This window comes from Protopterus annectens, chromosome 7.part0 (genome assembly GCF_019279795.1).
Source record: "Protopterus annectens isolate FY-2018-M chromosome 7.part0, PAN1.0, whole genome shotgun sequence".
NCBI classification, from domain to species: Eukaryota; Metazoa; Chordata; order Ceratodontiformes; family Protopteridae; genus Protopterus; species Protopterus annectens.
This window is the reverse complement of record NC_056739.1, coordinates 414,946,688-414,961,969: the sequence shown is the minus strand read 5'-3', so window position 1 is coordinate 414,961,969 and position 15,282 is coordinate 414,946,688. Positions and strand designations below refer to the sequence as shown.

General features: G+C 42.6%; 1 protein-coding gene across 2 annotated transcripts in view; it reads right to left on the bottom strand.

Moving 5' to 3' along the window:
* The window catches only part of PLOD3 (procollagen-lysine,2-oxoglutarate 5-dioxygenase 3), a gene marked incomplete at its 3' end in the record, with an annotated part of 993,531 nt that overhangs the window by 314,051 nt on the left and 664,198 nt on the right, over nucleotides 1-15,282 (bottom strand).

Below are 15,282 nucleotides of genomic sequence, written 5' to 3'. Positions count from 1 at the left end.
CCTTTTGGACAGGTCAACAGGAAAAAGGGGGATAGGTGGGGGGATGGAACACTACAACATGGAAGAATCTATGGTTCTGGTAAGATTTTACCTATTCTATGTCCTTCTATTTCTATGTTGCAGTACTCTTAGTGTGGGAGAGTGCCACAGCTTAGTTAGAAGGAAGGGTGGAGGTGGAGTTAGAGGTAGCTGATTCCAGAAAGCCCTGTAGGATTTTCCTAGCAAACCCTACCCTTGCACTGGAGACGTGGTCCAATTTGTAGTGTCTGGTGAAAGTGTGTATGGTGGACCAGATGGCTGCTTCCAGAATGGATGTTGTGTCCAAGTCTTTGAGGAAGGCTTTGGATGATGCCATAGCCCTGGTAGAGTGAGCTCTTACTCCCTGGAGTAGTCTTTGCCATGGTGGGAGTAGAAGAAGCAGATATTATTTCTTATCCAGCAGGAAAAGGTTTGTTTGGAGAATGCCTTGCCCAGGGTTCTGGGGTGGAAGGATTCAAAGAGTTGGTTGGATTTTCTGATGGATTTAGTTTTGTCTAAATAAAACCTTAGTTGTCTATACACATCCAGGGAGTAGAGTATCCTCTCACTGTCATTAGTGGGAAAGAGGAAGAAGGTGAGCAGGTGAATGGATTGGTTTAAGGACAGTTGGTGACCACGTTTGGTGTGAAGGAGGGGAAAGTCCGTAGGGTCACCCTATCCCTGTGGAAGATAGTGTAGCGTTGGCAGGCCATGAGAGCTTGCAACTCTGACACCCTTCTAGCAGAGGTAAGGGCCACCAGCAGTACAGTCTTCCATGTGAAGATTTGGAGTGTTTGCAGCACTGACTGGCTCGAATGGAGGCAGTGTGAGTTTTCCCAGGATGAAGTTTAGGTCCCAAGGATGTGGGACAGATTTTCTTGGTGGTCTGATGTGCAAGACCCCTTTCAGGAATAATTTAACATCTAGCCTGGCTAGCAGAGGGGGTTCTAGTGGTAAGCAGACAGAGATTGCAGATAGGTGGACTTTCACTGAGGAGTATGAAAGGTCAGCCTTGATAAGTTCACACACATAAGTAAGGACTATAGGGGTATCCACTTGAAAGGGATCCCTGTGCCTATGGAGACAACACTCAGAGAACTTTTCCCATTTTGACATGTAGGATCTCCTTGTAGTAGGATTCCTGGCCTCCCTCAGGACTAAAAGTATGTCCTCAGTGTAGTGGTGTCTGAAAGGAATTAAAAGTGTATCAACTAGAGTGTTAGACCTAACCGCTATAGGTGAGAGTGAATGGAGATCCCTTCTGTTGTTTACGTAAATCCACCTTGTGGGGTAACGTGTGGTGATTGCCCTTGGCTAGTAAGAGTAGTAGGGGGAAACCAGTGCTGCTTGGCTAATTGGGAGTCACCAGCAAGATTTTTGGTTTGTCCTTCCTGATCTTTAACAGAACTTTTTGAATGAGAGGGAAGCATACCTCCCAACCTGGAAACATAAAAAATCTGGACAAGGCCCATGAAAAATAGGTACAAATCTGGACGCTGATTAATGTAAAATTTGCATACACAATTACATAACCCCGCCCACTCCAATGGCATTGTGGGATACCAAATTTCAAACACAAACTGAAGAACAGAACCGAAATATAGCAGCAGAGTCCCCCTGCAGCCTATCCAATGTCCCATTACCTGTCTATTTCACCCCATTTACTTATACAATGATTATTTAGATTTTATTTTTACATTTTATATCACAGTGCACAAACACTAATAGATATCTGCTAAACAAAGCAATACTGTCTCACAATGAAAATAGACTTGGCATTAAAACTTCTCTGCCCCTGAAACTCACATTCACTGAAACAGCATTGAAACCCACACCACAACCAAAGAAAATGGATCTGGCCAGTGGTGGTTAAAGATTACCTTTGGGCTGTTTTCAAATCATTGGCCCTTTCATACAAAACATGAAACATGCATGTGTTTTTTTCTTTGATACACTTTTCTGACTTTATTAAATTATATTCCTTGTATAATACAGCACACTTGTTAGATTTAAGTTGGAGTGCATTTTAAATTTGTTTAAACATTTTTCCAGCAGGCAATGAAACAAACTGCATGAACCAATAATGACAAAACTGCCCTATTCAGAACATTTCCATAATAAAAGTCTACTTCCACACACACTATACACACGCACACACACACACACACACACACACATATATATATATATATATATATATATATATATATATATATATATATATATATTACACATACATAGAATGACAGTAGTGTATGCCATAGGCATCTTTCACAGCTTCTCTCACTTATTTTCAATTTCAGTTTTTTTTTTTTTTTTTTGGGGGGGGGGACAAAAGACCAAAAACTAGGGACACATTTTAAACATTGCTTGTATACATTTGGAAAGTTATTTGAATAAATATTGTGTTACCACCATGCATTTCACGGCCAAGTCTTGGACCCAAGACCCTGTGCACTATAGTCAGAACAACACACCACTAAGCCAAATCAGCAGTCGCCTGAACTACAGGAAGACTGAAACCTAAATGGCTATCATTTAGTGAATTCAGTTCTCATTTCTCACCATAGCTCTCAACCTCTTAGCGCAAAAAAACCTGGACACAGCCAATAATGGGGGAAAACAGAATTTAGTTCTCACTTCTCACCATAGCTATCAACACCTTAGCACAAAAACCTGGAAAAGCTAATGAGGGAATACAGCCCCAAAATGGGGGCAAATTTCAAATACTGATTTTACAAACTTAGAAAATTGCTAGAATAAAAAGTTTTGTCTTACCATTTATTTTTCTGAAGAATATGAGGTCTGAAATTCAAATCCCTGTCAGTATTTAGTGAATTCAGTCCTTCAGTGTTTTTTTTGAATGAGGAACAGAACAAAATATGAGGCATAAATTCACAAGTGGTGGCGGCTAGGCGGCTTTTACCTATACCCAAGGTACAGGGTTTGAGCCTGAGTACCTCTAGCCATCAGGTGTATGCAGTTGGGGGCATTTACACACATACACACACATACACACACATACACACACACACACACACACACACACACACACACACACACACACACACAGAGTACCTTCTCCGTGCAGCAGGAATAAACTCTGGTTCATTCTTGTTTCTGCTACATAAACACCATTCCGTGCAGCTTGCAGTAAGAAATAAACTAACTACTCTCTCACTACTCTCTCGTTTCTGCAGAAAAGTACAGTTGTGTACACTTACCATAAATGTAGATGTTCGAGTGTATTCACTGTTGCAATCATTACATTTGGGTAATCTGCTGGCAGGTTGCCCTCAGTCTGCCTGAATAACAAAGTCTTGGGTCCTGCGTCAGTTGCTGTCTCCTCTTCCATGACGTCAGGGGTACAAAACATGCAGCCAACGCCATTTTATTCAGTTTTTCTTGCCACAGAAGTCAGATGCCCCCCCAAATGGGGAGCAAAAAAAAAATGAATACATAAATAAATATATATATATATATATATATATATATATATATATATATATATATATATATATATAAACAGAAATATATGTAAATTCACTTGTAGCAACATAAACTTTACCTTCATCTAAAAGCAAATACACCACAAAGGCTTTAGACTATAGTGAAGGAAAGAAAAGGTATAGAAAAAAGGGGGATGGCGGGTGGGTAACCCGGACTGCAACAGTGAATACACTCGAACATCTACATTTATGGTAAGTGTACACAACTGTACTATGTTCGTGTTTCACTGTTGCAGTCATTACATTTGCATAGAATCCCAAAGCTATGGATGGGAGGATGGAACTAAATAGCATTAGGAGCGGCTATAAGGTCCTGCAGAACTGCAGTGGCAAAGCCTGATCTGGATTTGGAGAAGAGAGGCAAATGATAACGCTTTGTGAAGGTACGAACAGAGCTCCAAGTAGCAGCCTCTAGAATGTCTTTGGTTGGAACCCCTCTGAGAAAAGCTGCTGAGGTAGAGGCAGCCCTGGTGGAATGTGACCTGATCCCCTAGGGCACAGGTTTACCATGGTGCAAGTAGCAGAAATGAATGCAGTGGCTTATCCACTTAGAAATAGTCTGCTTTGATATAGCCTTCCCCTCTGACCCTGCAGCAATTGCTACCAGTAGTTGCTCACACCTTCTTACAGATTTGGTCCTGTTTAAGTAAAATCTTAGTTGTCTGTGTACATCCAATGAATGCAAAATCCGCTCCCCCTTGTTCTGCGGATTTGGGTAAAATGTTGGCAGGTGAACTGTCTGGTTAAGAGCCACACTGGATACCACCTTAGGCATAAAGGAAGGATTGGTCCTGAGGGACACCCTGTCTGGATAAAATGTAATAAAAGGATCCACAGCCATGAGAGCCTGTAGTTCTGAAACCCTTCTTGCTGAAGTGACTGCCAAGAGGAAAGCTGTTTTCCAAGACAGAAATTGTATATCCGCAGTAGCTGCTGGTTCAAAAGGAGGCAGGGTGAGTTTTTCCAGCACAAAGTTGAGGTCCCATGCAGGAGTTGGTCATCTTCTGGGAGGCCTTAAATGTTTGGCCCCTCTAAGATACTGTTTAAGCAGAGGATGACAAAAGAGGGGAGGCTCTGTGTTGTAATGAGCTGAGATGGCAAAGGCATGGATTTTTATTGAAGAAAAAGACAGCCCCCTTGTCCAGCATCTCAGTCAAATATTGTAAAATCTGAGGAATATTGGGTTTTGCTGTGTCCTTTCCTTGTGCTTGGTTCCAAGCACAGAATCTCTTCCATTTATCAGCATAAGATTTTCTAGGACTAGGCCTTCTGGCTTCCAAAATGACATCCAACACAGATTTACTGAGAGGTGTTGTTTGAATAATTAAATGATCAGCCATGCTGCAAGGTTCAAGGTTCAGAGTTTGGAGCTGAGTGTGCAGAATTTGATTGTTCTGCTGAGACAGTAGCTGAGGTATTTGAGGCAAGTACCAAGAAGGAAGTTGAGACATATTCCTTAGAATTGGGTACCAGTGCTGGCAAGGCCAGTCCGGAGCCACTAGGATCATTTTTGATTTTTCCTGTCTGACTTTTAGTAAGACCTTGGAGAGAAGAGGCAGAGGAGGAAAGGTATGGACTGATAGGTTTTTCCAAATGAAGGATAGGGCATCCACTTTCCATGCTTTTCTGTGATAGGTTCTTGTGCAGAATTTGTCCAGCTGATAATTTTTGGGAGAAGCAAATAGATCTATGTCTGGGCTCCCCCATTTCTGTGTTAACATGCTGAAGATTTGTGGATCCAGTTTCCATATGTGCGGGTCCATAAGATTTCTGCTTAGGTCGTCTGCCAGAGTATTTTGTTTTCCTGGCAGGAATTGAGCTTGAAGATGTATTTGGTAAGTCAAAGCTGTGTTCCACAATGCCATGGCTAGTCTGAAAAGGGGGTAGGAATGTGTACCCCCTCCTTGTTAGGGTTTGGGTGGCAGGGGTAGAGTGAATGACAGTCCCTTGTTTTGGTGACATGCCTCTGCCCTCCAAAGAAACTCCTGTTGTAGGCATGGAATGAGAGGAATCCTTGTTTCCAGACTGTGACAATGTTGACTCCATAAACTTTTTAGGTACCATTGTAGTTTCCTCATATGCAGTCTCGCATATGGAATTAGTAGAATGCAGGATGCTATGAACCCAAAAGCCTGCAGAATTTGTCTTGCATATAACTGGGTTTTTGTTGCCATTTGTTTGAAGTATGTTGTCAGTTGCCTTTGTCTGGTGTAAGGTAAGCCATCTGGGCAGTTGTATTCAAGCTTGCACCCAGGAATGTAATTATTTGAGAGGGTACCAGTTGGGATTTCTTTTCGTTTACTATGTACCCTAGGCATGTTAGAAGCCTTTTTACAAATGCCAGATGTTGAAGAAGAGTGTCCTTGTCCTCTGCTTGAATGAGACAGTCGTCCAAACAAGGATAAATATGTATGCTTCTTTGTCTGCAGAATGCAATTACTGGTGCCAGGCACTTTGTAAAGACCCTGGGCGCAGTAGATAAGTCAAAGGGCAGTGCAGAGAATTTGTAATGCAAAAAATCTGCCTTGAAGCGGAGGTATCTTCTGCATGATTCCCTTATTGGGATATGCAGGTATGCCTCTTTTAAGTCTAGAGTCACTAATCAAGCGTTCCTGCCCAGCATAGGCAGTAGCTGTTGTAAAGTCAGCATTTTGAATTTTGGAATGTCCAGGAACGTGTTCAAAATTGATAAGTCCAGTATTGGACGTCAGGCATTGTCTTTTCTGAGTACCAGGAAAAGTCTTGAATAAAAACCTTGTCCTTTTTCCTTTTCTGGCACTGGTTGAATAGCCCCCATATCCCCGAGGGACATAACTTGTTTCTGAGCCTCTGCCCACTGATTTTGTGGCAGATCTGGCCAACCATTTGGAATTGGCAAAGTATGGAAATGAAATCTTTACCCCTGGGATACTATGCTTAATAACCACTTGTCCTGGGTAATTAACTGCCAATTTTGAGCATGAAGTGCTAGTTTTCCCCCCCAAGGGGGGCTGCCAAAAGATAAGCGCTTGGTGAAGGTAGAGGGAAGTCATTGAGACTGCTTACTGTAGGGTTGTGCTTTGTGCTTTGTTTCCTCCAGATTTGGAGGTGGAGGCACCCCATTGCTTTGACCTGTAAGAACCCTGTGATTGGTATCTGGAGCTTTTTGAGCGCCTGGATTTGCCTTGAGTGGCTCTGTTGGACACAAGAAAGGACCATTTTTAGTAGGCCAGTGTCTACTGAACCTGGGTGGCTGCATTTGCAAGAAATATTTTACAGTTTGCATAGATTTAGCTTTGTTTTCCATTTTCTTTAAAACCTCTTCTGCCTTATTACCAGAGTATCATGCTGCAAGGGGGCATCCAACAATTTAGCTTTAACATGATCAGGCAGATTTTGCTCCTTGAGCCAGGCATGTCTTCTAATCACCGATCCAGTAACTGCGGCCCTGCAAGAGGCCTCCAAGGCATCAAAACCACATTGCAAAGTATGCTTTCCAACCTGTTCTGCTGAATGCAATAATTCCTGTAATTCTTTATTTTCCACACAATCAGAAATCAACATCATTTTCTGTTTCAGTAAGCCCATACCATGCTGTTGATATTTAAGCATATGAAACTGGCAGTTTAAAGCCATAATTGCCAAGGTTGCAGACGTATAAACCTTCTTTTCCCATCTATCCAGCACCTGGAATCTCTATCAGAGGGGGTAGGATTTTTGGCTGTAGAGACCTTTACACCCTTGGGACCCTGTGAAATAGTCTCAGGATCAGCAGCAGGATTTTTGAATAGAAATTTGTGGGAGTCAGGAACCCTGTAATATCTGTCTGGCTTACTAGGAGCCGGAGGTAGGGGATCAGGAGTCATGCTTGATTCCGAAAACACATCATCAACAATGTCTAATACAGGAGGTATTTCCAAAGGCCTATGCTGAGGAAGAAATAGGAAATCCCTAAGCCTCTTTTTTGATTCAGAGAAGTCCTGACTCTCCCAGTGAAAATGTTCCCTTAAAGTATGCAAAGTGTCTCCAAAAGAGTAATCCTCAGGAGGAGATGCAGATGGGATGGATTCTTCTGCATAAGAATCCTCATAGGGTGGAATAGAAAATTCCTGATCAGATTAGGAATCAGAAGAAATGGAAACCTGATCTGAAGATTCATAATCAGTGCCTTGCCTAGGCCTCTTAGCACGGGGGGGAGTTGGGAACCCCTGATCAAGGTAATTAAGTTGTCAGCCATTTTGATCATCTGTTTTTTAGGCATAGTGGCCTGAGCACGTGGCTCATGCATCAGTTTTTTAGACATAAATGTTTTTGATCTTGTGTTTGAGGCTGGAGTTGGTTTAATATAAAAATGTTGAAGCCTGAAAACACCCTCAGAAGCCAGTGCCTGCTCAGTGTCTCTGGACCCATCCAAGGGAGAGACATCAGCGGGTTCAATACTCTGAGAATCTCGTGGCATACCGGACTCCGAATGGGTCTCGGTAGAGGCCTGCGACTCAAAAGTAGCGGGTATCAGGGGCTGCGAAAGAGCCTCAATGAGTACCGGCGAACCAGTGACTGGCTTAGAAGAAGCTTCGTTGTCGGTTTTGGACCTCGAAGGTCTGTCTCTATCTTTTTCTTTGCATTTTTTGTGAACTCCGGTAGCCGGATTGCTAACCGATGACATTTCAGGATAATTAAACCTTGATCCAAAATATTTTGAAGCAAAAATATACTGACGCTTAATAGTGCGTTGGTTAAATCTAGCACAAAACCGACAGCAAAGCACGTTATGATCTGGGCCTAGGCAAGGAATACAGTACAAATGAAAATCCTTATGAGGTATTTGCTTCCCACAAGTAATGCAATTATTAACTTTTACTGACATCGGTAAGGAGCAAGAAAAAGTTTCCCCAACGGGGTACTTAGCTTTAGTTTGAAGACTTCGGTTCTGAAACTCGAATGCGAAAATTTCAGGAGTCGGCCGACTGGCACTTGCGAAATGCTTCTGCTTCGGGCACCGCACGGCAAGAAAGACTGAATAAAATGGCGTCGGCTGCATGTTTTATACCCCTGACGACCTGACGTCAATGAAGAGGAGACAGCAACCGACGCAGGATCCAAGACTTTGTTATTCAGGCCGACTGAGGGCAACCTGCCAGCAGATTACCCAAATGTAATGACTGCAACAGTGAAACACGAAGAACATCTTCACTTGCAAATCGATCCCAAAACTCCATTCTCTCGCAGCTGCAGTTGTTGCACTTGCATTCAAACAGCCAGAAATGTGTGGATGTGAGCCCTTGATCTCAATTCCGACAGGCTGGTAGATCTGACGTCATCGCACACGTGATGACGTCAGCTCAAAAGCACGGAAACAAATTTCAAAATAAAAGCTGGAAAAAAATCGGAAATGAAGGGGTGCCACTCTGGAATCACGGCACCCAATCATTTGGACCCCAAAACTCGGCAAAAAACAAGCAATTCGGTACAGTTGGGAGATATGGAGGGAAGGGTGGAAATGGGTATAGAAACCATCACTTCCATGGAATGCTGAAGGCAACTACCGTCCAGGCAAGTGGAGAGTTGATCCTTGGTGCAGAATTTCTTCAATTCTCTGTTCTGGGGGGGAGGCAAACAAACCTACCTGAGGTCTGCCCCACCAGTGGACAATGTCTAGAAAGATGTCCCTGTTCAGCATTCACTTGTGCTGTAGAGAGGAAGTTCTGCAAAGAACATCTGCTTGTTGGTTGGCCTGGGAAGGAATGTATGTTTTCGGGTACGCCCGTTGCCAACACCTATGCCAACCTTGTACTTTATGAATGGGAGAAAAGGGTTATTTTAGATGAGTATTGAGTTCAACAAACATATGTCATTCTATAAGAGATTTGTAGATGATTGCTTTATGTTATGGAAGGGTACTTTGCTGGATTTGGATCTGTATTTGCAGTACTTGAATGATTCAACTAGTTTCCTGAGTTTTAAGATGGAAACTTCAGATAGTGTTATGAATTTTTTGGATGTAACAATTTTTAAGGAATCTAATATTTTGGAATCCAAGGTGTTTAGAAAAGATGTTGATGCCCTTAGGTATGTTAATAAAAACAGCATGCATGCCCCTCATATTTTCAAAGGAACGTTGAAAGCACAGTTTATTAGGTTGAGTAGATTAAATACAAAGGATGAAGTGTTTCAAGAGCAGGTAAATGCTATGGCAATGGAGTTTGAGAAGAGTAGTTATTCGAAGGAATTTATAAATAAAGTGATTAAAGATGTAATTATTGAAAGAGAGTCCAGGTATAAACCTATATTACGAGGCTGTAGTGAGAATAGTTCTACTAGACAGGTGATGTTGGGTAATAATATTGCTGTTAGGTACTTGACAACTTATAACCTAAATTCTCATAGTGTTTGTAGCATAATTGAGAAGAATTGGGCAATTTTAATGGCTATGCCTGAAATTAGGTCTATAGTAGGTGATAAACCTAGGTTCACCTATAGGAGCTCTGAAGCTTTGAAGCAGAAATTGTGCTACAAGGATTTTCAGAATAAAAATGGAGATGATAGAAGGGTGGCTAAAACAGTGAAATGCTATAATTGTACTTGTTGCAATGACATTTATACAGGTGATGCTACATTTACACATCCTATAACTAATGAGACATTTACCATGAGAACAATTACTGCTTGTAATGAGGAGAGAGTAGTATATTTGGCTACTTGTGTGTGTTGCACCTCATTCTATGTAGGCAAAACTATAAGAAAATTGAGGGAGAGAATGGTGGAACACAGGTCTGAAATCAGGAGGAAGTTGCCCACCAATGCCTTAAGTAAACATATATTGGATGAAGGTGTGGGACATACTTTTAGATTTAGGGTTCTTTGTAAGGTAGAGGTAGGTCTGAGGAAGGGGGACATTAATAATTTATTGGAATTGAAAGAACTAGAATGGATTATTAGACTTCAAGCTGATGTAGCCCCAGGCCTAAATAATTCAGTTAGTCTAAAGCCCGTTCTGGCTAAAAGACATAGAGAAGTTTTATAAGTTTAAGTTTTAATTATTAATTATTAATTTTTAAGTATGGTGCATGTGATTCCATGTGAAACAGTATACAATTGTTTATTTATAAAAATATATATGCTTTATAGATGTGATTTTTTATGTGCTACTTTGCATATATTTATTGATTCATTGTAGCTTTAAATTTTTATTGTTAGGTGGGTTGGGTTGAAGCATGTGACTTTATGTTCTCCTATTTAAATGGTGATTTTTTATATGTTAAGTTATACTGATGAAGGGTGTAGACCCGAAAGCTTTATTTAATAAAGATCCTGGTGTATATTTCGTTGTTTTATTCAAGCAGTTGCAGTAACACCTATTGCTGAATAAGGATTGTATGTTGCCTGCAGGGATAAGATATTTCTGGATGCCAGCTTCCAAATTTGGATTGTTATCCAACAAAGGAGGTAGGACTTTGTCCCTCCTTCTTTGTTGAGGTACCACATGACTGTGGTATTGTCTTTGAAGATTTGCAGGGGGCCTGGTTGCAGGATTGGCAGAAAGGCTTTCAGGGCCAGAAGGGTTGCTGTCATTTCCCTCACACTGATGTGTTTCATTTGGAGGGTTGGATGCCAGGTCTCCTGTACCATGAAGCCCTTCATGGTAGCCCCCCCACCCTTGGTCTGATGCATCTGTATGCATGTGCTGGGTTGGGGAGCAAGACTGAAGTGGAAGGCCTGAGTTCATTCGGATTTGTTGAATCCACCACCTTAGCTCTGCTTTGAGGCAGGACAAAAGTGTAATCTGAAACTCTAGAGGGTGTTCGTGTTGGGACCACATATTCTTCAGGTACTGCAGTTTCGACATATGCAGTCTGGCAGCACAGGGATGGTAGCTGCCATTAGCCCCAGAACCTGCAAGAATTGTCTTGCAGAAATTTGCTGAACCTGCATTAGGTTTTGGAAGTGGGTAGAGAGGGAGAGAACTTTGTCCTGAGGGAGGAATGTCTGCATCAGGTCTGTTCTGATCCTGCAGCCCAGAAAGATTTTGTACTGCTGAGGGTTAGGGATGATTTTGGGATGTTGAGGGTGAACCCTAGGTTCTGAAGCAGGGAAATGGTGAACTGCATATGGTTTTGTAAGGTGTCCTCTCTTTCTGTTAGAATGAGGATGTTGTCTAGGTAGGGATAAATTTGGACACCTTTGGTTCTGCAAAAGGCTACAGCTGGAACAAGGCATTTTGTGAATACCCTAGGTGCAGTAGATAAACCAAAGGGCAAGGTTGTAATTTGAAAGTATGAACAGGTCCCAGTGAAACGCAAGTATTTTCTGTGGGAGGGTTTTATGTGGATATGGAGGTAGGTCTCCTTCAGATCGAGTGTGGCCATAAAGGCCTGGGTTGGCAATAGTGGAAGAAGGGTTTGTAGGGATAATCTTCTCAATGATGGAACATGTAGGAATAGGTTTAGAAAGGACAGATCCAGTGTTGGCCTCCAAGGGCCATCTTTTTTGGGGACCAGAAATAATCTTGAGTAAAAGCCATTTCCTTCCTGTCCTGGAGGGACAGGTTCTATAAGTTCTTAGGTTCAGAAGGTCCTGTAGGTCCTGAGGATAAGGTGTAGTTGATTTTTTGGGGGGAATGGAATGCCCCTTGTAAAGAGATTTACCTTCCAAGAGAGGAAATATCCCTCTTATATTATTGCCAGCACCCAGCCGTCTGAGGTGATGGATCTCCAAAGGGGGAGGCAGTGGGAGAGGCAGTCTGACAAGGGGAGGTGGGCAAGGCAGTCACACATTGTTGGAGCCATTTCTATCATGAAAGGGCTGTCTTTGAATAGGCTGTGAGGGTGCTGGTCTGGAGGTGGTCTGTCTCCTGGTTCCTCTCCTGTTCCTGAAAGAAGATGGGTAACAGAGGAGGGTATCCTCCTGACAAAGATAATCTTAGCAGGGTAATTTCTGTAATATTTAGGAATGGGAGACACCGGTAGGTGTTTGATGTCTTGAAGCTCTTTTCTTTTCTCCTGAAGGTTTTTAAAGAGGTCAGCAGACTGTTTAACAAACAGGACGCTGTGGTCTAAAGGGGAATCCAGGATTTTTGACTTGAAGTCCTCTGGTAGGAGTTGAAGGCGTAGTCAAGAGTATCTGTGGAGTACTGATGCAGAAGATGCGGACCTTGCAGAGGCCACTGCTGCATCATAATTGCATCTAATGGAATGCCTGGCCACTTGAGAAGCCAGGGACAGTTTTGATGCTATCTCTGTCTTGCTAGGACAGTCAGGTGTGGATGACAAGAGAGTAGAAGCTTGGGATACAAGGTCCAAAGCATATTTTATCATAGGTGTTTGATAGTTGATAGCTCTGAAGGCTAGGGTGGAAGAGGTTTAAACCTTCTTGCCTATCCCGTCCATGTTTTTACTATCTTTATCTGTAGGCAAAAGAGACTATGAAGGAATAAGTCTTGACTGCTTGTCAAGGGATACAGCAATCACTGCTGGGTCTGCCAAGGGTGGTTTTCCCAGGAATTTTTGTTCATCTGGTACGTTATAGAAACAGTCAGGCCTCTTAGGGGCAGGAGGTTGTGTCTGGATTTTTAGATGCTGAAGAGAAAGCATCAAGGTAGACAGGAATAACTGGTGGGATGGCTAAAGGGGAGGCAGATTCCACTTGGAGTAACTCAAAGTATCTCTTATGAGTTTCTGTCATTTGGGAAGTGTCCCATTTAAATTATTCTTTCATCTTTGTGACGGTCTCTCCAAACGTGATATCCTCTGGTGGAGCGTTCCCTTCTATGGATTCTACATCAGGGGAGTAATATTCTAGTGGAGAGGCAATTTGAGATGAATAAGTAATGGATTCATCAGAAGATAAGTAGTAAGCCTCCTGTTCTTCTTCCCCTTCATGAGCAGTGGGAAGGAGGAGAGAAGCAGTTGAGGCAGGCCTACGGCTGAAAAAAGGAATGGTGGAGGGGAAAAGGCTGTGGACCTAAGGACCATGAAGGCCTGCATCAAGGAGTTGGTGAAGGATTGCCAGTCTGGAACTCCCTCCATGGGTGGAGGCAAGTGTTTAGTTTTCTGCTTCTTTTTCAAAGGAGTAGTCTTAGGAGAAGGCCCGGATAGGAGTAGGGGCTTCAGGTAATGGCCTCCCGGTCGGTCGTCCAGCGTTATCTGGTTCCCCCTCAACATCGGTAGGAACTGAAGTCTGAGCTAACTCTGTGGACGTGCTTGCTGTTACTTCTGAAGCGGCTTCCTCGAGGGGAGTTGCCGGAGTAGATGGCTCTAACGGACATCCCTCAATTCCTAAATCGGAAGCTGGCAGGATGTCCAATGGCAGAGAAGCAAAAGTGCTAGGCCTTGGAACCTTGGCCTTTTTCTATGGTGGTTCCGCTGGGGCAGCCAACTCTGGGTCCATCATGAGTGCTAGCTTTTTGAGCCTCTGGTTTTCTAGATATAGATTTAAGGCGGCCAGATGGCTCCGGAGGGTCTTAGGTACAAATGATTGACAAACAGGGCAAGAGGTATGGTCGTGTTCTCAGCTCAGCAGAAAACCCAACAGTTGTGTGTATCCTTATGTGGAATCTGGCGTCCACATCGGCATTTACCCTTCTTAGCGGACATTGGCTAACAGTTGGGTACAGCAAACCAAGCTCAAGCAAGAATTAAAACAAAATCCCCAACGAGGTACTTAGCTTTAGACGTCTTCAAAGTAGAGGAGTGAAGCGATCAATGTGATGGTCAACTGCGGCCGAATGTTTCAGAGGTCTGTGCATGCAGACATCACATTTAAGGTCCCTGGTTTATGGCCCTACGTGTGACGCCTCACCCACCTACAGCAGCCAGGCTTAAGCTTTTGTATAGGAGCCAACGTTCGGGTCACCTGAGGAGGGGAATCAAACACTAAGAATACTGCAACATAGGAATAGGAGGACATCTATAAATTTAAAACACACTCTAACAAGTGGTGCTGTATTATACAAGAGATATAATTCAGTTACTATATATTATAATTAATAGAATCAGGTGAATCAAATAACTTTTGCATGGTCCTAAAAATGTGTGCAAGGGGCCTATGATTTGAAAATAGCCCAAATTGAGGGGTTTCAATGCTGTTTCGGTGAATGTGAGTTTCAAAGGCAGAGAAGTTTTAATGCTAAGTCTGTTTTCACTGTTCAGACTATTGCTTTGTTTAGCAAATGCCTATCAGTGTTTGTGCTACAAAATTTGAAATAAAAGTTGTAAATTAAATCCAAATATCTGTAAACACTGCAGAAGTAAAGCATAAAACAGTATGCACACTGAGAGTTTTAAACAGTGTTTATGGCAACTGGGGAGAAATAGCCAAGTAATGGGACACTGGAATGGCTGCGTGGGGGGGGGGGGCTGAGTGGGAGGGGCTCTGGGTTTGCACCCCCTGCAAAAAAAAATGGGGGCTCCGCTGCATGCATGCTAACAATGTTGCACATGTTTAGCACTAGTTTGGGCATCTCTTAAGTATTATTCACTTTCAGCAGCTTTGCATTGCACATTTTCTGTAAATCGATGAAAATGCCACCGATAAACAAGCAATCTACCACCACACTAGCAAGTAGAATCCAGTTTGGTCACAGGAATAGAAAGTCAAGAACAATTTATTCAGAAAACAAGCCCACAGTAAGCGCTTTTGTCACAGACTTCAGACTGTGAGCAAAATATTCATTACCACGTCGTTTTATACAAATTACATACCATACATGATTAGAAACCCTCCAGTCACAGTGCAATACACAGCTATGTATAACGGATGTAAAAAATGTGAAAATATA